This window comes from Hyaena hyaena, unplaced genomic scaffold, assembly GCF_003009895.1.
Source record: "Hyaena hyaena isolate Hyena2069 unplaced genomic scaffold, ASM300989v1 scaffold_549, whole genome shotgun sequence".
NCBI lineage: Eukaryota > Metazoa > Chordata > Mammalia > Carnivora > Hyaenidae > Hyaena > Hyaena hyaena.
Genome location: NW_024081180.1, coordinates 267,216 through 288,729, shown reverse-complemented (window position 1 = coordinate 288,729; position 21,514 = coordinate 267,216). Strand labels below are relative to the sequence as shown.

The 21,514-nt window shown below is 36.8% G+C and overlaps 2 pseudogenes; both read left to right on the top strand.

Annotated features, from left to right (window-relative positions):
• Positions 1-1,546: 1,546 nt before the first annotated feature.
• LOC120247803 lies at positions 1,547-2,009 on the top strand (annotated as a pseudogene).
• Positions 2,010-11,107: 9,098 nt separating this feature from the next.
• Positions 11,108-11,930, top strand: LOC120247807 (annotated as a pseudogene).
• Positions 11,931-21,514: the final 9,584 nt, after the last annotated feature.

Below are 21,514 nucleotides of genomic sequence, written 5' to 3'. Positions count from 1 at the left end.
AGATCAGGGAAAACCACAATCCATTATCATTTTATGCCTGTTAGAATGGCTGTTATTAAAAAGACAGAAGTAATAGGGGTTAATAAGAATGTGGAGGGGTGCCTGGGTGGCTCAGTCGGTTAAGAGTCTGACTATGGTTCAAGTCATGATCTCATGGTTCATGGCTTTGAGCCCTGCACTGGGCTCTGTGCTGACAGCTCATCTCAGAGCCTGGTGCCTGCTTCAGATTCTGTCTCTCTCTCTTGGCCCCTCACCTGCTCACACTCTGTCTCTGTCTCTCAAAAATGAAAAACATTAAAATTTTTAATAATATTTTAAAAAGAACATGGAGTAAAGTGAAACTTCATGCACCACGGGTGGGAAAGTAGATTGGTATAGCCACTATGAAAAATAGTATGAAGTTTTCTCAAAAAAGTAAAAATAGAACTGCCAGTAATGATCCAGGAATTCTACTTTTGAGTATTTATCTGAAGGAAATTAGATCACTATCTCAGATAGATATATGCAGTCCCACATTCACTGCAGTATTATGTATAATGACAAAGACATAGAAACAATTTAAGTGTCCAACAATAGATGAATGGGTGAAGAATATGTGATGTATACATACATCATGTGTGTCGATATATATAAAATGGAATATTATCAGCCATAAAAGAATAAAATCCTCTCATTTGCAACAACATGGATGAACCTTGAGGGTACTATGCTAAGTGAAATAATTCAGAGAAAGAAAAATACTATCTCACTTTTACATGGAATTTATAAAAAACCAAATTCATAGATACAGAAAAGAGATTAGAGGTTGCCAGAGACAGGAGAAAGAGGGTGAGTAAACTGGGCAAAGATGATCAAGAATTACAAACGTCCAGATATAAGCAAGTCATGGAAATGAAATATACAGAATGGTGACTGTAGTTAACAATATTGTACATTTGGAAGTAGCTATGGGAGTAGATCCTGAAAGTCCTCATCACAAGAGAAAAAATTGTAACTATATGTGGTGATGGATATTAACTAAACTTATTGTGGTAGTTATGTGTGTATATACATATGTGTATATATATATATATGCACTCATATATATGTGGGGCTGCATATATCTTTTTGAGATAGTGATCTCTCTCTCCCTCTCTCTCTCTCTCTTTTTATATATATATATACATATATATATATAATTATGTTGTACACCCAAAACTAATACAATGTTATATGTCAATTATAGCTCAATTAAAAAAAACTTACTAAATTTCTCATCTGATAATCTATTGCATTAAATTGAAAGTACACAACGGGTGCAATGTAAAGTTAAGAGGTTAACATGTGGAAGGGAATTCATATGTATTAAACACCTACCATGTGCCTGAATTGTGTCAGGTGCTTTTTTTTTTTCACCATCATATATAAATGTCACTACAATACTTTCATAAAAATATTATTGCCAAGGCTGGCGTTGACCACTGACATTCGGTCCTGATGAGACCGTGTTGCCACGGACCTGCTCCTGCTCTCAGCCCCGGGCCCAGAGTAAAACAGTGGAACACACATGAATGTTGGAGTTGCCCACAGTGAGGTGGGTCCAAGTACCTGTATAATAAGCAGCCAGGGCATGTGGCCGACATAAACACTGGGAGCTGGCTGGCTCCATATTGTCTTCCTCAGTATTCTCTTCTTCATTGTTTCTGTTGCCTGCACCTTAACAAATATTATACACACTCTGGGGATGTTTGGGGCTTTTTGGATGCAGTAAAAAGAGTGCCTTTTGAAACTCCTGGCAAAGGTGAAGCAAGGCTCCTAGTTCATTGGGAACAACTGGAATGTGGAGTGCAATTTCCATCTTCACAGAAGTTTTGCACAGTTTTTCCAATAATTCTATATTTCCTGGCATGTCTCTATACAAAGTTTGACCCAACTTACTTCATCCTAACCATAGTTTCTCTCCTGAGTTGTGAATTCCAAGAATGCCAAAGTTACATGGTGTTTGGATCTTCAGAATTAATGAGTATTGAAATGTTTTGAATTGAACAGAATTTCTTGTACCGAGTTTTCTGTAAGGAATGAATGGTTAGTAAATTGCACTGTTTCTGTGATAATGTGAAATGAGAGGTATTTTCATTGTAGGGCCAGTTGTTGTTCCCTCATGTGTTGTTATAAAGTGCAGATTTGTACTAGAAGATGCCTCTGTTGAGTGCAGCTGGAATCCTTCTGAAGAGAAGCTTTATAGACAGGCCGGGCAGGCCCAGCTTATAAATTAAATGCTTATACAGCGAGGGTGTAGTAGATAAATTCAAGGAAATGGATATTTAGAGAAACTAAGACCAGTTTAGTTTATAATGAATGGGATTATATTAGGAGAAGAAAATTTCCAATCACTTACACATGATCAGTTTAAGTAGACTTATACATAAACCAGAATCATCCCTTTACAAGTTTATTATAGATTGATTTTATTACCATACATATAAGAGGAAATATATTCTTTGGTTTTATGCAATCCCTACATTTGTTGGTTTTGTTGGCTCAACATTGTATTGATGGATGAGGTCATTTTTACATTAATAAGTTACTGAGTTCATGAAGATCACCTTATGACTGGTGTTAGCTGACACCAGGCATCTTATGAACAGCCTCCAAATCAGCCTTCTAATTTTGGAATAAAGTGGATTTTGCTGCCTTTCCAGACACAAGGTTGCTAAGCCAGTTATGAAAATAATTTATTTCACTCAGTTAAAGTATATGGTAATTTAGAGACCTCTGCTTATTTGATCAATTGAATTGTTAAAGTCTGACATTTTTTAGAAAAGGAAATAAAATAAACAAGTATGTAGTGGACCTGTGGTCTGGCAGAAAGCACTTCTCCAGAAACAGCACCAAAGTAAATAATGGAGTCTTTTACAGCAGGGCCCCAGTAAAAAAAGTTCCCTCCTGCTCTCAACCCCTGTATTTTGCCCATTAATATTTGCCTTTCCCTACATGGGTCTTGGTGTAGATAAGCCAAACTGGTAACTAGTTCCAAAGCAGCAATCATATTGAATTCTTCACTTAGAAAATTCTTCACTTCTCATATTCACCGGCATTGACTCCAATAAATAACTACATATTATTTTTAGAAGTAAACATGTCATAAAAACAAATTCTGGTTTGAGATGAAACTGGAAAACCTAATAACATTTGGAAACAAAACACTGAAGAGAGTTATAGACCAACTTAAAAATCAGTTTCTTTCACTAAGCTGACTTTTGGAGGTAATGATCATTATTTTGTATTTCAGAAGTATTGAGTTTAGAAATCATTTGTATAATAATGCCTTTGTATGTTTGTCTTTTCCCATGCATTTTTAAATAACCAGAATCTATGCTTTACTAAAATTTTTCTTTGGTGTAAAAAAACTTTAATGCCAACATTTTACCAATAAAGAAACAGAAGTTTTATAAGTTTATTTAATTCACTAGCTGGTAAATGAGACAGTAGATTTGCATTTTGGCATATTATTTTAAAGCCTGTGCTCTTTCTCCTTAACACATCATCCTCCTTTATACTGAAACTTATGCTCTAGATAAGTCTGAAATCTAGCATCAGTCCTTTGCTTTTTTGTTGGGTGTGTTGACTGACTCAAACATTAATCAAATCTGAAGATTTCAAAGGAGCCCAATCTTCTCACTAGTTTAAATAGAAAGAAAAGAAAAGCACTATCCTTGGGTCTTGAGACTTTATAGAAAGATTATATAGGTTTATAATAGGTTAGCTCTAGCCAGCTGAGAAATGAACCAAATGCTCTCACTCACCAATCAGGTAACACGCTCTATCTCCATGGAAATGGGAAAAAGATGTTTATGAGAATAGCTCTTCATGGAAATTAAGCATTATCCTCCCTCCCATCCCCAAAGAGTATAGGAAGAAAATGCCTGGGACCAAGCATTCTGGACACTTTCAAACTACTACCTCTTGCATGTTAGCAGATCTAATTTGAAATATTTCTTCTCTTCAAAAACCGTTTTCAAAATGGGAACTTATTTATTTTCTATTTTTTTTCTATTCTACTACTATTCTATTAGTAGAATTTAATATTCTACTAATATTAAATTTCTATTTAATATTAGTCTATTAAAATGCTAAAAAAGCATTTTAATTGCTGTTGCTATTAGTAATTTGTTTTAAAGTGTATATAATATATTCAAACTTAAAAAGTCTAAGTGTATCAACACATTAAATAAAAATAAAAGTCATCTTCTCACCACTTCATTTATATCTTTTGGCCTTGTGCCCAATTTTCAAAAGTGGTGCAAATTTATATAATTTGTTTATATATAAAACAATGTGAATAAATAAAACCTGTGTAGTTTGCACAGATGAAATCATACTGCTTTGCCCTATACTTTTTTTTTTAGTTTATTTATTTTTAAGAGAGAAAGAGAGTGTGAGAGGGGGAGAGAGAGAGGGAAACAGATTGAAACTCAAGGAAGCTCCTCACTGTTTGAGCAGAGCCCCATGAGGGGCTCGAACTCAAGAGCCCTGAGATTATGACCTGAGCCAAAATCAAGGGTCAGATGCTTAACTGAATGAGCCACCGGGTGCCTCTGCACTGTACTTTTTTTACTAGAAAATTTTCTTGAAGCTCTTTTGATATCAGGTCATATTGATCCAACTCATTCTGTTTAAAGAATATGTAATGTTTCATTTAATAAATTAATAACACGAGCCATTATTTTCTGTTATAAGCTATTGGCAATAATGCAACAATGCCATTGTATGTATATTTTTCTTGGTATAATTTATGATTTTACCAATAAATTTGTAGACAGAAAATGAACTAAGATCGATGAGTCATATATTACTGAGTGGCACTTAAAATAATTTTCAGGAGTTACATTTTGACATAAAACTGAACTACATTTCTTGTTTTCTCTAACCCTTTATCTTATAGCAATTTCTATAACTCATGTTAGCTTATATAGAAAATGCTACTTCACTGTTGTGAAGTTCAACTCTTTGAACATGTTTGTGTACTTAGTTTACTGATTATTTGTATTTCTTATTGATTTTTATATGAAGAGTTGGTTAATGAATTATAAATTTTAAAACTTCATGTGTGTAATTGTCATGTAATGAGAAAATAATTTTTATATGCAAAGTACATAGAATTTTCTTTAAAATGAATATTTCAATATTTGTGTATAAATTTAAATTTACATGTAATAACTTTATATGTTTTCCAGGTGTATTATCATTGACTGGATGGAAACTTTTAATGAAGACACAGGATGTAAGAAAGCAAGTTCTAGAGCTTTTTGAAATAATGCTTGAAATCTTTAATCCAACATTTCTGGGTATTCCCAATGTTTAATTAATCAACTAATAATTAGCAATTCTAATTTGTTGAGAAACAGTAATTTCAAAATTTTAATATGATCATAACCATATAGTTTTCTTATTTCTGATTTATTTGATATGTGCTCTTTTGTTAGAATTTTATCCATGAATTCCAACTTTAAATTTAAATTAATACTATGATGATTATACCCAATTAATAATTCTTGATTTTTAAAGTAATCAATACTTAAAATATTTCGGATGTAAGTAAAATTATACTAAACTATCATAAATCACTGTGAAATCAATAAATAAACATTAAATTTCTATGGCTCTTTTGTTGTTATCCTATGTAATCTAATTTCATGAAATTTAAAGCAATATGTCTTGCTGATTTGTAACCAAAATCCAGAACATTTTAAAATTAAATACCGACAGTCAACTAAAATTTTTGAAACTCATTCAACAGAACTGGCAGATAGAATATATACCCAATTTGTCATTTTGTGTTTTTTCACTGACTACAATTTTATAGCAATTACACACTAACTTTCTCCTCCTTTGGTCCTCACTTGATAATGAATGGTTAAAGGTCAAGTTGCTCTGTTGTAGGAGAGAGACTACTCTGGTCAGGAGACTGTGACTTCCAGGGCTGTAATGAAGCTTTCATGTGCAGGTTGCCAGAGACCTCATCCACACACTAAACCTATCCTCTAACTGCTGCAAAAAGAAACGCTTTTTACCCTAGCTCTCTTTGTGATGTAAGTAATGTTCATATCATGACTGGAGGGATTATTTCCATTATAAGTCAGATCATGTTTCTCCTCTGCTCAAGCTTAAAATTGCTTGCTATCTCTCCCAGAGCAAAAGCCACACGTGGCTCACGCAGCCAGGAGGATCTGGATTCCTCACTCCTTCTGCCCAGCTCCCCTTCCACTCTCCCCTTTCACACCTGCCTCCTTGCTCTTCCTCAGACACTACAAGCACACCCATGACTCATGATTTTTGGAACATTGTTTCTCTTCTTTATAGAATGCTCTTCACCCAAATCACTGCCTGCCTCACTGCTACACTTCCTGCTTGTCTTTTTCCAATGTCACCTGCTCTGTCAGAATATTCTTTGACTTCTTTGTATAAATTTGCACCCACTCAACAATCTCTATTTTTTATTTTTTTTTAATTTTTAATCTTTTATTTATTTCTGAGAGAGAGAGAGAGAGAGACAGAGACAGTGTGAGCAGGGGAGGATCAGAGAGAGACGGAGACACAGAATCTGAAGCAGGCTCCAGGATAGCTGTCAGCACATAGCCTGATGTGGGGCTCGATCCCACGAACCATGAGATCATGACGTGAGCCGAAGTTGGATGCTTAACCGACTGAGCTACCCAGGCGCCCCAACAATGTCTATTTTTTAATCTTGTTTTATTTTTTTCTTCATATCACTTATCTCCACCCGTCATATGCTGTATTAGTTTCTTTGTGTATTGTCTGCCTTCCTATGCTGGAGTGGGAGCTCCATGATGGTAGAGCTTTCTTTTCTATACTGCTATATCCCTAGAACCCAGGACAGAAGTTTTCATAAGCACTCAAATATAAATAGTCTTACTTGGATGAATAAATGAAAATAATAAGAGTTTGAAAAATAAGAAAGAATTGATGGAGGTTTCAAATACCAAAACAGAGCTTTATTTTAATATGAAAGCCATAAGCATATCCTATGGATACTTGAAGGAAAGAGTAGAAATTACCTGACAATCACAGAGCATAATAAATTTCAGGAAGACAAAATCAGAATAAACCAGGAATTTCTATTATTCAATCTGATCACTGGGATGTAGTTTAGGAAAATGGTTATGAAACTAAAGAAAAAGTAGTAAAATCAAATGGGACAAAAAGTAAATTGGCTGAATTAACTATACCTGGTGGGGGGACGTGGCATTTCATAGACACTCCTAATACTGTGATCTTTTGAGAAGTGGCATATATGGGTTCCATTCCCACAGAGGGAGAAATGGGGAAGTAAATTTGATTTGCATTAAGTAACACTGCAGTGTGTGGGGTGGGGGTGGGGTGGGTCATGTCTCTAGGGTAAGCATGTCTCCAGGTTGCAATATTCCTGGACTGAGGACACCAGGGAAAACCTACAGACCCACAATAGCCCCACAACAGGTAAATGGATAGGTCATTTTTCACTAAGAAAAAATTGCCCTTTTCAAATTATGCTTTTGTTTTTTTATGTTCTATATTGTTCTTAAACATATCAACGAGCTGTAATTTGATCTGTATACTAATTAGTAGAGGAATGATCCCATACTGTTCCAAATTAGTTTAGGGTATGTTCCTTCTGTGTCTAAAGGAGGCATAAAACTAATAAATAAGACCCCAGTTTCTGTCTAGCCCTATGCCCCAGTCATGCCCCCATTTCAGGACTCTGTTTTCATAGGCAACACATTGGTATAATGGAATCTCAAGATCCTACATTATTTCCATTGAGACAAAAGGAGAGAGAGGGAGGGAGAACCACAGGAAGAGATCTTCTGAATTGGTTTATTGCTCTAGGATTTCACGCTAGAACCAAGTGTCCTGAAATCCCTTTAGTCTTGAATTTCTGAGTGTTCATATCTGGGAAATATGATGTTTAATTAATTGGTGTACAGGCATTGAATCAGGACCTTTATAAATTACTGAAGTGAAGTCATACCACTCACCTGAAGTCTAAAACTAATGAAATTACAAGGGGCAGAATGTTTGGAGTGCTTAGCCTTGCAAGCTTAGGACTGAAGTGATGTACCCATTTGCAAAGTGCTTGGCATTTCAGAGGGGCGCAACCCTTCAATGTTCGAATTCATCCTAATGAACCATAAGCTTTGAACATATTAAGTCCTTGTTTTATCTTTTAGGTGTCTTTTGCTATTACACCCACATACTGTAAGTTTTAAACCCGAACGGATTATGAGGTGGCAACTGAAACTCCTTGGCTACACTTAGGACAGAATGAGTCACTACCTGGATTAGTAAGAATTCCTTTGGTTCAAGTGACGATAATCCAAATAAAAAAAGCTGGGAAGAAAAGTGGGGGGGGGTGCTTAGTGGAGGGACACCTTGTTGTCAAATGTGACTAAAGAAGTGTTGTTAATCGATCCTTGGGACGTGAACACTGACTCTGTACTAGCTTCTTATCTCTGCTTCTCTGTTTTTCAGTTTCTTTCCTTTCTTTTTTTGTTTTTTCCCCACTTAGAGGCTGGCTTCTTGCTCTGTTTGCTATTGCTGCTCCTTCTCCCAGGAGGCGCTGGCTGGTTGTTACTAATTCTAATTTGGAAAAAAAAAAAAAAAAACTCAAGGAAGGATATTGAGTTATTTTTTTAGGTCATAGGCTTACCCTTGGTGTATTCAGCCAAGGCAAAGAGGCCACCATGCTATGACTGACCCAGCCTGCATCTGGAGCCTAATTCTGAATGAGTTAATATCACAGGAACTGTGGGGGCTTGGGGATCAGATTGAAGTAACATAACCGCTCCCATTCAAACCATGTGTCCTAATTGGAAAGGGAGGCAGCTCTCTAAGAAGGAGAATGTTGATGATGAAGTGCTGGCAAATGAACCATGTGACTACAGCCTGTATCTGGAGAGATTTCAAGGAAAATGAGAAGGCCTTACTCTTTCTCTAAAATTGATGTCCTATATTCTTGGCTTTTTTGAAATTTCATACTAGTGATCCATGCATTTTTTCGATTAAAGGCAGTGTCTATACGAAAAAAACAAACAGAACTATTCTTGGAGGAATGTGCAGCCACTCATAGCGGCCTGCCCAAGAGTTGTTCTGTTCCACCCACTTTCCTTGCTCCCAGAACTTGCCTCTCTCCATTGGAGCTAAAAACATCCCCTGAACCTACCACCATTTTGGTACATGGTAGGCACTTAATAAATGTTGAAGACCTGAGTGGTGAATAGAGATTGAATGCATAAAGAGCCCCAGCACAGAACACGGAGGAACTATGGGAATGGAGATTAATGTCATGCAGATATTAGTTCAAGTCTCATTTCTGATCTTGGGAAAGTTAAACTGTGGAAAACATACACATATATACACATTTTATATACAAGTATTTGGTGGAATGTCACAAATAATAATAACAACTAACCTACAAAGTGTCAAGAACTTTTCTAAATGCTTACATCTATTTGCTCACCTAAACATCACAATGACTCTTCTGAGCTAGGTAGGTACACTTCTTTGCATTTCACAGATGAGGAAGCTGAGGATAGGAAGGATAAGTGACTTGTCTAAGGTCATTCAGATAATACAATATTATTTGACCAGTGTCTATGGAAGTCATTAAATAAATATTAATTATACTAGACTTGCAATAATTAAGATGCCATTTGGACAGAATCTAAAACAGTGAACAGAAAAAAAAGAGAGAGAATATATTATATTAAGGTTATATAGTGCCATCTGGTAATAGTCAAGAGAATTTCGTCATTGCACACATTTCACCCTATGTAATAACTGAAGATGTTTTATTTTGCTTAATGCATCTTTAAATAGGCCTCATAAATTGGCAATATATTTGTAATTACATATTTATGTATTTTATGGACCCAGTAAGAAAATAGCCCACATTTAGAGGATAATTTCATTCAATATTCAAGAAACCAGCTTTCCAGTGCTGTTGTTGATAATAACATTAAAAATTAACAAACACTGGCACACATTCTCTTGTAGAAAATAGGCATTTGCTCTCAGATGCAGTATAAAATGAGCCAGACTTCGAGGTTTGCAATAGTCTTGGTCTGTGAGTTTCTGGGAAATAAATAGTTGCTATTAAAGATGAAGTGTAAAGTAGATAAGTGGTTGGGGCCCTTCCTGAGGACACACCCACTTATCCCACAGCACACTAGAACTGCTTGACAATGTGCAGCTAGATTAAGAGAGAGGGAACCACAGGGCACAGAGCTGACCAGTCAACCTGGTTCTGAATCCACCTGTCCACTCTGGTCCCACCAAATGTTTTGACACCATGCAGTCATACTGTTCTCTTTTATCATTGTGGGAATTGTAACAGCAGGATAATAACATTTATCATTTCTACACAGTGCTGCACAATTTTAATGTGATACCAGACAGCTTTATATAAAAAATATTTGATTTGAATATTTTTAGACATTATATCAAGCTCAACACCATGTGATGATTTTTAGTAGCAACTTATATTTATATTGCAGAAATAATATTTTATAATGTGTGTGATCAATAAATTTGTCCCTGGAGTCGTAGACATGTGCCAAGAGCTTTTACATCTAGAGAATTCATCATACCATGCTCTAGAAGCCTAGAATCTGTCTAATATTCATACATTTCCAGTTTGATGAGGTCTTTCAAATCTTGATATTATTAGCAAGGAGAAAAAAACCATGAGAAGTGGTGATTTCTTGGCATTATGTAGATGCCTTGTACATAAAGTTCTTTCTCCTTGAAATAATGATACTTTATGATATGTGGACATATTATTTATCCCTTCTCAGGTGAAAAAGAGATGCTACTCTAGCTTGTTCAAATTAGTTTAATTATTAATTTCTGTATTAAATGCTTACAGATATTTGTGGCACAGGTAAACTAAGAGCTAATGGAACTGATTGAGTGGCAACATTTAAAAGTTGAGATACTTTTTAATATAAATTCATTTGTGTCCAAGGAAGGTTGAGGTTTTTTGTAAAGAGGCTTTAAAGTTCCGGGGCCTTGGGGAGGAGACACCCTCTTTCTCCCCCTCATCCCTTCCATCCACTTCAGGGCAATCATGTTTGTTCACTGTAGAGAATCAGTCTTTGACTTCAGGGGCCTTTACTGTCCTAATGCCAGCAGTACCTGTTGGAAATGTTGGCCAGTTTGTAATAGATTTGAGTATGTCTATACTGCACATGTGTAAGATTGGTTACTTTTACACCGCTTTCCTTGGGCAGATGGTTGGAAACCGTCCATATGCAACTGCAGAAGAAAATTCAGTAGAACTCAGTAGAGATGCTGAAATATATTCATTGCCTTCAAATAAGCTAGCAGCTCTTCAGTTAAGATTCATTTTTATTAAGTATAAATCAAAGTCATTCTGTGAAAAAATCTTTCCTGGATGAGTAATTGCGCTAAAGTTATTCTTTCAAGCAGTCATTCATATCACTGTAATAATCTACAGCTTGGTAGGACTCCCTTCAGATACCTGCTTACATCTTCAGTGTAAAAAAAAGCTTTCAGCATAAAATAGAGACCCTTAACTGGGAAGAAGTGGAAAAAAGCCCATGCATTCCTGAAATAGATGATTTTAAGTTTTATATCTGTATTCCTGGAGGAGGTATCACAAAAACACTCTATGATGAAGGATTTCTAAAGAAAGCCCAGATGTGGTTCTGCTGAAATTTATTTCAGAAGAAGACAATATCCCAGATGCATTAGGCCTTGTTGAATATCTTAGTGGAAATGGATTTACATAATCAAACCATGTTTGTAGTGATGAACCCACAGCATCTGCCTTGCAGCGGAAAACGCCAAGTTCGTGGAGATTTCTCTTTGGAAGTGGTCTTCACCCTAGCTCTTTTTTTTTTTTAATCTGTTTTCAGGTTTATACCTAATGTCCCAAGACACTTAATATCAACACAACACAACACAACACATAGTTAAACAACTATATAAAAAGTTATATTCTCTAAGGATGTTAGCAAATAAATCTTTACTTTTCACAGAGAATCTCAAAGAAAATGGATTACCAAACGTTGTTTTGCCATGCCACTATACACAACAAATGTAAGTTTTGTACCATATAATATTTCTTAAGTTAAAAAAAAAGGAGGGGGCCTTAAAATAGAAAATATATACATGTGTGATCTATATGTTTTTATTTGATATAATGTCTAGATGATAATATATTTTATTAAATAAATCTATAATATCACAGAATCATCTGGTATCCTTGTGGTTGCTTAAAAATGTGTCTTTTTTTTTTTTTATAAAGAGAGAGTGTGTGCAGGGAAGAGGGGTAGAAGGAGAGAGAAACAGAGAGAGAGAGAATCTTAAGCAGACTGCATGCTCAATGCTGAACCTGATGTGGGGCTCCATCCCACAACCCAAGATCATGACCTAAGGCAAAATCAAGAGTTGAACATCAACCGACTGAGCCACCTAGGCACGCTTAAATATGTACCATCTTAATAAAAATTTAAAACATATTTCCTTGAGATATAAAAATAGTAGCTCCTATAATATCTTCATTTCTATCCTGTACCCTCCTTCAAGAGAAATTTGGAGGTGAGCAATAAATCATCTGAGATTTATCAGAAATCAATATTTATACATATACAACAGTCAGGGCTCAACATCTTCAGAAGCTGAAAGAGTGGGATTTGGTCAGATTCTTCTGATTGGGAAAAATACACAGGAGAGCTTTCTGTATCTAAGCAAGATGTAAGATTCCTGATCATCCTCTAGGAATGTTCCATACCTTTACACACTAAAATGAGATGATCACCATTATTTACCAATACCTCATGGCAAGACATAACTTAGCCTGCTCTTGGCAGTGACCAGAAACAGTTTTGCAAATTACTCAGGAACACTAGAGACAAGTCAGTTCAGCTGTGGCTAGAGTAGGAGCTAAGCAGGCATATTCAAGGGCTCAGGGGTGTCTGCTCATCTCTAGCATACCGTTGGCATTTTCCTCCAAGCTCTGATACAATGGAATTGTCCTTGCCTGGGTCAGCTGTGCGTGGCCATACCTCTTACCTGCCTCTGACTCCTCCCCATGAAGACCAATATTTAAAAGGACAGATTGATTGGGTCTATTGACAATACTGATATGACCTGGGGTTTTAGCTGAGTTGGGTTTATGATAGGAACCATATAGGTTTCTTTCTCCAGAGCCTTTGTGGGACTATTTGAAGCAGGGGGTTGGGGTAGGGAGAGGGTGTGTTCTAATGCATCTTAAGAACCATGTCTCCAAGAGTAGTACAGAGAGTTCTTTTTATCCCTCACCAATGTTAACATCTTACATAAGACAGTAATCAAATCAGGAAATTAACATTGGAACAATACTGGAGACAGCACATCTTATTCAAATATCACCAGTTTGTCACACTAATGTCCTTTTCATTTCCAGGATCCTATACATGATCCCACATTGCATTTAGCTACTATTTGTCCTTAGTCTCTTCTGATTTCCACAGTCTCCTTACGGTAATAGTTTTCAACTGTTGCCATAACAAACTACCACAGATTTAGTAGTATCAGGGTCAAAATCATTTTTTTGCACACAGATACTCAATTCCTCAGGCACCATTTGTTGAAAAAGACTATCCTTTCTGCTTTAAATTGCAGTCAGACTTTTTTGTGAAAAATGTGACTATATATGTGCAAGTCTCTGGCTGGACCCTGTTCTATTGGTCTGTTTGTCAATTCTGTGTATCACTGTTTTAATTACAGTAGCTTTGTATCATGTCTTGATATCTAGTAATATGGTTTTGACAACTTTGTTCTTCAGAATTGCTCTGACTATTCTAGGTTCTTTGCATTTCCATATAATTGCAGAACAAATTTGTTAATTTTCTTTAAAAAAAATCCTTCTGATATTGTTGGAGTTGCATTGAATCATTAGATCAATCTAGAGAGAACTGAAAGTTAAAATTGAGTCTTCCAATTCTTGAACATAGAATATGTTTTCATTTGTTTAATTGTTAATTTCTTAATGTTTTGTTCTTTTCAGTCTGAAAGTCTTGTGCCTCTTTTGTTAGATTTATTCCTAAGTGTTGTAGTTTTTAGTTTTTTCATAAACTCTTGGGATTTTAAAATTTCACTTTCCAGTTTTTGCTTTAATATAATCAATTGTTTTATACTTTGACCTTTTCTTCAATAATCTTGCTAATGAATTCATTTATCCTAATAGTTTGTAGAACTGATTTTTTTTTCAATGTACAAAATCATGTTATCTGCAAATAAAGAGGGTTTTACTTCTTTATTTCCAAAAAAAAAAAAAAAAAAAGAACCATAAGAACCATGTCTCTGATGCAATGTGGCCTTGGTGTCATCTCCATGTAAGTCCATCCCAAGTGAATAGACTTTTCCAGCGGGTGCCTTTAGGTGAGGGTCCTGGTACTGATGAAAGATCCCCTGTGGGTCTTTGCACGGGAGCATCACAAAATTGCCTTCTTTTCTATATCCATTTCCCATGTTTTCCTCAATACTGTGCTTCCTATTGGAAACCCACAGCACTACCACTTTCAGGAACACTTGGAAACTATACTTTTGTAAACATCTGCTGTATTTCCTAAAGGCACAAACATTTCTATCCCACCCTGTTCTCACCTGGGTCTTTTCTTCCATATTAAGTTCCTGGAATCCTTTCTAACTCTGTCTTCTACCAAGATGTGAAAGATTCTTCCTCAGGTACAATGGAGAGATTCAGTCTATCTGCTAAATTGTGGTTCTGACATTCCCAGAGCCTGCAATTAGGAATTTTGCAACAGGTTATGGTCCATTTTTCCTATACCTAATTTTTTTCTGGGAACAAGTGTAGGGCCAATCTAGGATAAAGAGTTAGCTTTAGGAAATGCAATTTAAATCAGAGGTAGAGGCAGAGATAATTTCAGCATAACAACCCTTAGGAATTTTACTAGGAAGAGGCCCTTTTTGGTTCCTACATGCTCCCCACTGTTCCACCCATAATTCTAGGTCCTTGGAAATGGGTAAAATGGAACACTTGACAACCCGTATGAGGGCAGGCTGAGGGGAAGAGGCATGCAGAGAAAGCAGAAGAATCCAGGACATATGGAATTATGGCCAATGGATCCAGAAAGGAGGCTTCCTTATTTTATAATAATTAATGGGTTAGTGTCTATTTTGAAGTAGCCTTAAGACCCAAAGTCACAAGCCCTTTGGAGCTGGGCATGGTTTGTACAGGGTAGAAAAGCAGTTCAGATACTCTAACCTTTATGAAATATATTGATGTTGAAGATGTGATTCAAATCTGAATCCAAGAATTGTTTCACACATTCCTCTAGACTCTTAGTGTGTGATAAAGAAACAGATTGTTCAATATGGGAGTCTATCTCCCAGAGTTAGTGCATAGATCCATGTTGTACATATACTTTTATATGATACTCTATCAGTAATGTATGATTCATCTCCTCTTGGGCACTTCCAATGCATGCCATGAAGAAGAAAGTTGGAGGAAAGAAGGAAGGAAAGTAGTCTCATGGCACAGCAGTAATGCTGAAGAAAACCTGTTAGAAATATAGTTCTCCTTCCTTCCTTCTTTCTTTCTTTCCTTCCTTCCTTCCTTCCTTCCTTCCTTCCTTCCTTTCTTCCTTCCTTCCTTCCTTCCTTCTTTCTTTCCTTCCTTCTTTGGCTAAACAGTACTGAACAATAGTAGGCAGTGATGTAATCTTACCTTGTTTATATTGTATTCTTTACAGCTTAAATGTATACAGTTAGGTTTGTTTTTGCTTTGTTTTTTTCCTTAAAGTAAATATTTGCTATTGGTTTCATTTACTCATATACTTCCTGGGCCAAATGCAAGATAGGTATGATAGCCCATGGACCACATATCAGCATCTATGCACCTCCATAAGACGTAGGTATGGTGAGCTTTAAACTCCTTTTCCCTTCTTCCCTTGTGGTAGGTCCTCCCCCTCAAAGAAAATTAAAATAAAACAAACAAACAACAACAAAAAAACCCACCTCAAGGTAACCTGGCTCTGCATGTACATGATAACATCCCTCATGACCTTCTAACATGAAACCACTTAATCAGACTCCATGTTTGTGTGTTATCATATATAGGAGACAAATAAGTAGTTAAAATATTTTTAAAAAACTACACCACATAGCACTTGGGGTTCAGTTCTTGAGTATGAACCCAACTGACCGGTACTGGCAGGAATTAAGTTGCTTCCTGGAAAGAGAAGCCTCAGTGTCAGGACTCCCTGTGTGAGAATCCTGCTACACCCTCGTCACCTGTCCAGCTTCAGACTAGGCTTGTCTGCATTCTCTGCACCTTCATTGTGTTTCAGATCTTTCTGAAAACTGCCAATTGAATCTCCAGGTGGGCTGGTGAACTGATAGGTGGTTTGCCATTCACCATGTTAAACTCACCAATATCATGTCTTCTAGATATTGCTAGAAATCATCTTTCTCTGATTTCCCTAATTATTGTTTTCCTTTAGAATTTCAGTGAGAATTCAGTGAAAAAGTCTGTTCAACCAACCACTTGGACCAGTCAAAGTTTCCCTTAAAAGTAAAATATATTCACACTGGGTGTTATATGGAAACCAACTTGACAGTAAACTATTTGTAAAAAACATAAAAGAAAAGAAAAGAAAAGAAAAGAAAAGAAAAGAAAAGAAAAGAAAAGAAAAAAAAAGCAAAATATATTCAGGGGGCCTGAGTGGCTCAGTCAGTTGAGCGTCTGACTCCTGGTTTCGGCTCAGGTCATAATCTTGTGGTTTCACGGGTTCAAGCCCTGCATCTGGCTCTGTGCTGGCAGCGCAAGCCTGCTTGGAATTCTCTGTCTCCCTCTCTCTCTCTGCCCCTTCCCCACTCGCGCTGTCTCTGTCTCTCTCAAAATAAATAAATAAACTTAAAATTTTAAAAAAATTTAAAAAATATTCAGTTCTCTAGTGTCCAAGCATAAATGAGACTTTCCTTAAGTAATAAAGACAAATGGAAATGATGCATTAAAACACATCAGTACCACACATCAATAATGATAGTCTTCTAATTGTTATCCTGCTTAGCTTAATTAACATTAGTTAGGAGGTTTGGTTCCAGAGTGAAAATATGTATATGTATTTGGTTGTCTCTTTCCAAAAGAAGTGAAAACTAAACATTTATGTTGAAGGAGTGCTTTTCATTCCATTTATTTTATAAGTTATTTTCCCCTTATATTGGCAAAGGACCTTCCAAAGAAACAATGTTGGGTTTTAGATCAACACTGTATACTAATTAGAAAAAAGAAATCTTCCTATTATTCTTTGTAAAAAAAACAAATGGACCACTGAAGGTTTGTGCATATCAATGCCTGATTTTTCTTAAGGCTTAATGCTCCCATCAATGTTTTGTCTCACTATGTCTCATCGTCTTTCACAGTGAAATGTCATCATTGTTTGAATCACCCTTCTGGCAGGATGGTGTTCTGTTACATTCCCTAGGAATCAACAGAGGACGATAGAGAAGAGAGGTGGCTCTTCTTATCTATGAAGCTGCCAACCTGAAAATGAAGAGCCACCATGAAAGGCAAAATAGTATTTATTTGGGATTAAAGAATTGCAATATGGGATGCACAGATTCCCACAGTAACCCAGAAGCCTGTGGGAAGAAAATAAGGAGTTTTTACGCAAAGGAGGAAAGGGCAACTACGGAATGATAGGGAAAAATGGGATAAAATAGGCAGAGAAGGAAAGGTTAGGACCTAAGAGTGGGGAAAATACGTATTTTTGAAACAATGCTGGGACCATCTGACCGCACCAAACTCTCTCAAATGTAAGTTTCCTCTTAAGAATATGACAGACACCACCTACTCCCCGTCAGGTTTCCCTCAGGAATTTGACAAAAGAACTGACTAAACATAAGCAGTAGACCATAAAATGTATGCTCAAGAACAGTATGGCCATAGATGGCCCTTCATACAATGGAAAGAGCAGATCAAAAAGAAATGGCTAGTCATTTAGAGTTACCTAGCCAATAAAGGTAGGACCCAAGAATGAACGAGGGAGAAAGAAGTTGGCGGCTGGGGGGGGGGGGCGGGGGGGAGGGAGAGAGGCTTATAGTCAGTGAGCATTCACTTTTGAATGCTCCCTCTCTGCAAAGAGAGCTTCCATACTATTCTTACTTTCTGATCTTATACTCTAATAAAGTTTGCCTCTTGCCCATTTTATTCTGTGTCTACCTGTTCATTCTTCTTAGCGGCGAGATGATGAATCCTGGGTATTGAGCTAAAGAATCCTGAAACAGGAAAAAACTGAGCCGCTTTTGGCTACATACAGATTGACTATTCTGTTGGTGCTAACAAATGAAACTATTCCTGGTCTGCAATCCTTAAGTATTCTATCTTCAGAATTTCCACAACCAACAGATTTATGATTAAGGATGCCCAATGTCCTGTCAACTTCTCACACAATGGCCTAAAACAATTGCCATTTTGCCCAGTCCAAAGGTTTTGGCCCAGTTCAAACAAAGATAAGTAAGGCAGTTTTTCCACAGTGGCCTCTCCAACTCTATTTTAAGATGGCTCCAGTCATGTCAATTTTTCACAAATTTTATGCTCAGAATCTCTTTTTGTTTTCCTTTTTCTTTTTTTTTTAAATTGAAGTACATTTATTTTATTTTATTTTTTTAATGTTTTATTTATTTCTAGGAGAGAGAGAGAGAGACAGCGTGAGCAGGGGAGGGTCAGAGAGAGAGGGAGTCACAGACTGAAACAGGCTCCAGGCTCTGAGCTGGCAGTCAGCACAGAGCCCGACGCGGGGCTGGAACCCACGAACCGAGAGATCATGACCTAAGCGAAAGTCGGACGCTTAACCTACTAAGCCACCCAGGCGCCCTTTTAATTGAAGTACATTTGACATGCGATATTATATTCATTGTGGGTGTACAACATACTCTCTTGATTTTTCTTTATTTCACTCAAGTAGTTCTGTGATTTCTGTGGTCCAGGTCCCTGATTTCCGAAGTAAACTCTGGCTGATCTGTCAAACTACCTTTAAATCTAGCCATAGACTCCTTCTATTCTGCTCTATAATCTTATATTATTAGGACTTTTTATTAGTAATGTGACAGTATGAGGGGCCCATGTTATTTTTCAGGACTGAATACTTTGTTTGATAGGACTCTGTCCTAAACAGCCTGGACGTTTACATTGACTCCCACACTTTCAATCATATGGAAGTTGATATATAGTTAAGGTGTGTTATTTTTTAAAAAAGAGAGAGTCTGCAAATGTTATCTCCTCCTTGTGCAGCTTCAAATTGAAACAACTTAAAATCTTAAAATTCTAAAAGGTCTTCAAACAAGTAGTTTTCCTGATACAGACTGTGTTTGTAAGCATTTATCATTTTGGCTGTTCCTCAGGCTGACAGAGGTATTTTTCTGTCTAGGTTGCTGTGTGGCCTCTTCTAGCAGGTGGCCTCTCTGATCTGGCCACTCTGCTGGTGGAAAGGCCCATCTGTTCCCTAGAACTGTTTCTTGGTCCATATGACCAGAAACATTCCTAGCTTGCTCTCCTGATTCATCCATCGCTTCAGCCTTTTAAACGTAGGATATGTCTCTTGCAAACAAACATGCCAGATAAAGAACTGTAATATCTGAGTTCTAGGCCTGGTTATATTATTTACTCAATATGTGATTTGGGGCAAATCAAATATGTCTCTGAACTAGACTTCAGTTTCTTAGCACATGGAATGAGTCTTCTGGATTTTATTTTATTTCATGTTACTTTCTGTTTTAAAGTTTAAAATTCTCACACATCTCAAGGCGCCTTCTCCATTCATTTATGACTTATGATTGTGGTCCACTGGATGCTGGGGGACAGAAGAAGGCAGGCAGGGTAACTGGTAACTCAAAATTTTCCACATTACTAGGAAATTAAATCCCAGCCCATATGTGTGTTTTATTTTTCTCTTCTAGATGATATAACTTATCTCCACCCAGTGATTAAAAGTTTGAAATGGCAACAGAGAGTGACACAAATGATACAGTTCCTTGGAGAAATGACTCACAGCACAGGCCATGTTTCCTAGCAGCTCCGTATAATGGCTAACATGGTAGGACCATAGCATGATCCTCCTCCACTGAGCCTCGTGGGAATGACCGGGTCTGGGGTTTACCTATTTGGCTAGAAAGCCAGAAAGGAAGTGAAAAAAAGTCTTTGGTCTGGAAGACAATAGAAAGAGTTTTTTCCTTCAGATGACTTGGAATTATTCTTTCTTTCTTTTAAGTTGAGGTATAATTGGGGCACCTGGGTGGCTCAGTTGGTTAAGCATCCAACTTTGGCTCAGGTCATAATCTCGAGGTTCGTGAGTTTGAGGCCCATGTCGGGGTCTATGCTGACAGCTCAGAGCCTGGAGCCTGCTTTGGGTTCTGTGTCTCCCTCTCTCTGACCTTCCCCTGCTCATGTTCTGTCTTTCTCTGTCTCTCAAAAATAAATAAACATTAAAAAAAATTTTTTTTAAATAAATTGAGGTATAATTTACAATAGCATTATATTAGTTTCAGGTATACAACATAACAATTCAATGTTGGTATATATTGTGAACTGATCACAGTAAGTCTAGTTAACATCCATCAGCGTACATAGTAACAAAATATCTTCTTTTCTTTTCATAAAAACTTGAAAAAAATCTTTTTAACGTTTACTCATTTTTGAGAGGGAAAGAGACAGAAAATGAGCAGGAGAGAGGCAGAGAGAAGGAGACACAGAATCCGAAGGAGGCTCCAAGCTCTGAGCTGTCAGCACAGAGCCTGACACAGAACTCGAACCCACTGAGCTTGAATCCACAAACTATGAGATCATGACCTAAGCTGAAGGTGGGCGCTTAACCAACTGAGCCACCCAGATGCCCCTCTTACCATAAGAATTTTTAAGATTTGCTCTCTTGGTGGGGAGCCTGGGTTGCTCAGTCGGTTCAGCAACCTACTTTGGCTCAGGTCCTGATCTCACTGTCGTGGGATTGGGCTCTGCAGGACAGAACAAAGCCTGCTTGGGATTCTCTTTCTCTCTCTCTCTCTCTCTCTCTCTCTGCCCCTCCTCCACTTGCACTTTCTCTCTCTCATAATAAATAAACTTAAAAAAAAAAATTTACTCTCCTAGCAACTTTCTAATATGTAATATGGTATCATTAATTAGTTCTACTTCTAGAACTCTACTGGAATTAATAACTCCCCAGTCCACCTTCCCCTCAGCAACTGAAAACCATCATTCTACTCTGATTCTATGAGTTTAACCATTTTAGATAACTTATACAATTGAAATCGTGAAATATTTGTCTTCCTGTAACTAGCTTATTTCACTTACATAATGTCCACAAAGCTCATCTATGTTGTTGCATATCATGGAATTCCTTTCTTTTAAAGGTGAAATAGTATCCATTGTATATGAATGTGACATTTTATTTATTCATTCATCAAATGACATTTAGCTTATTTTCACACCTTGGCTTCTGTGAATAGTGTT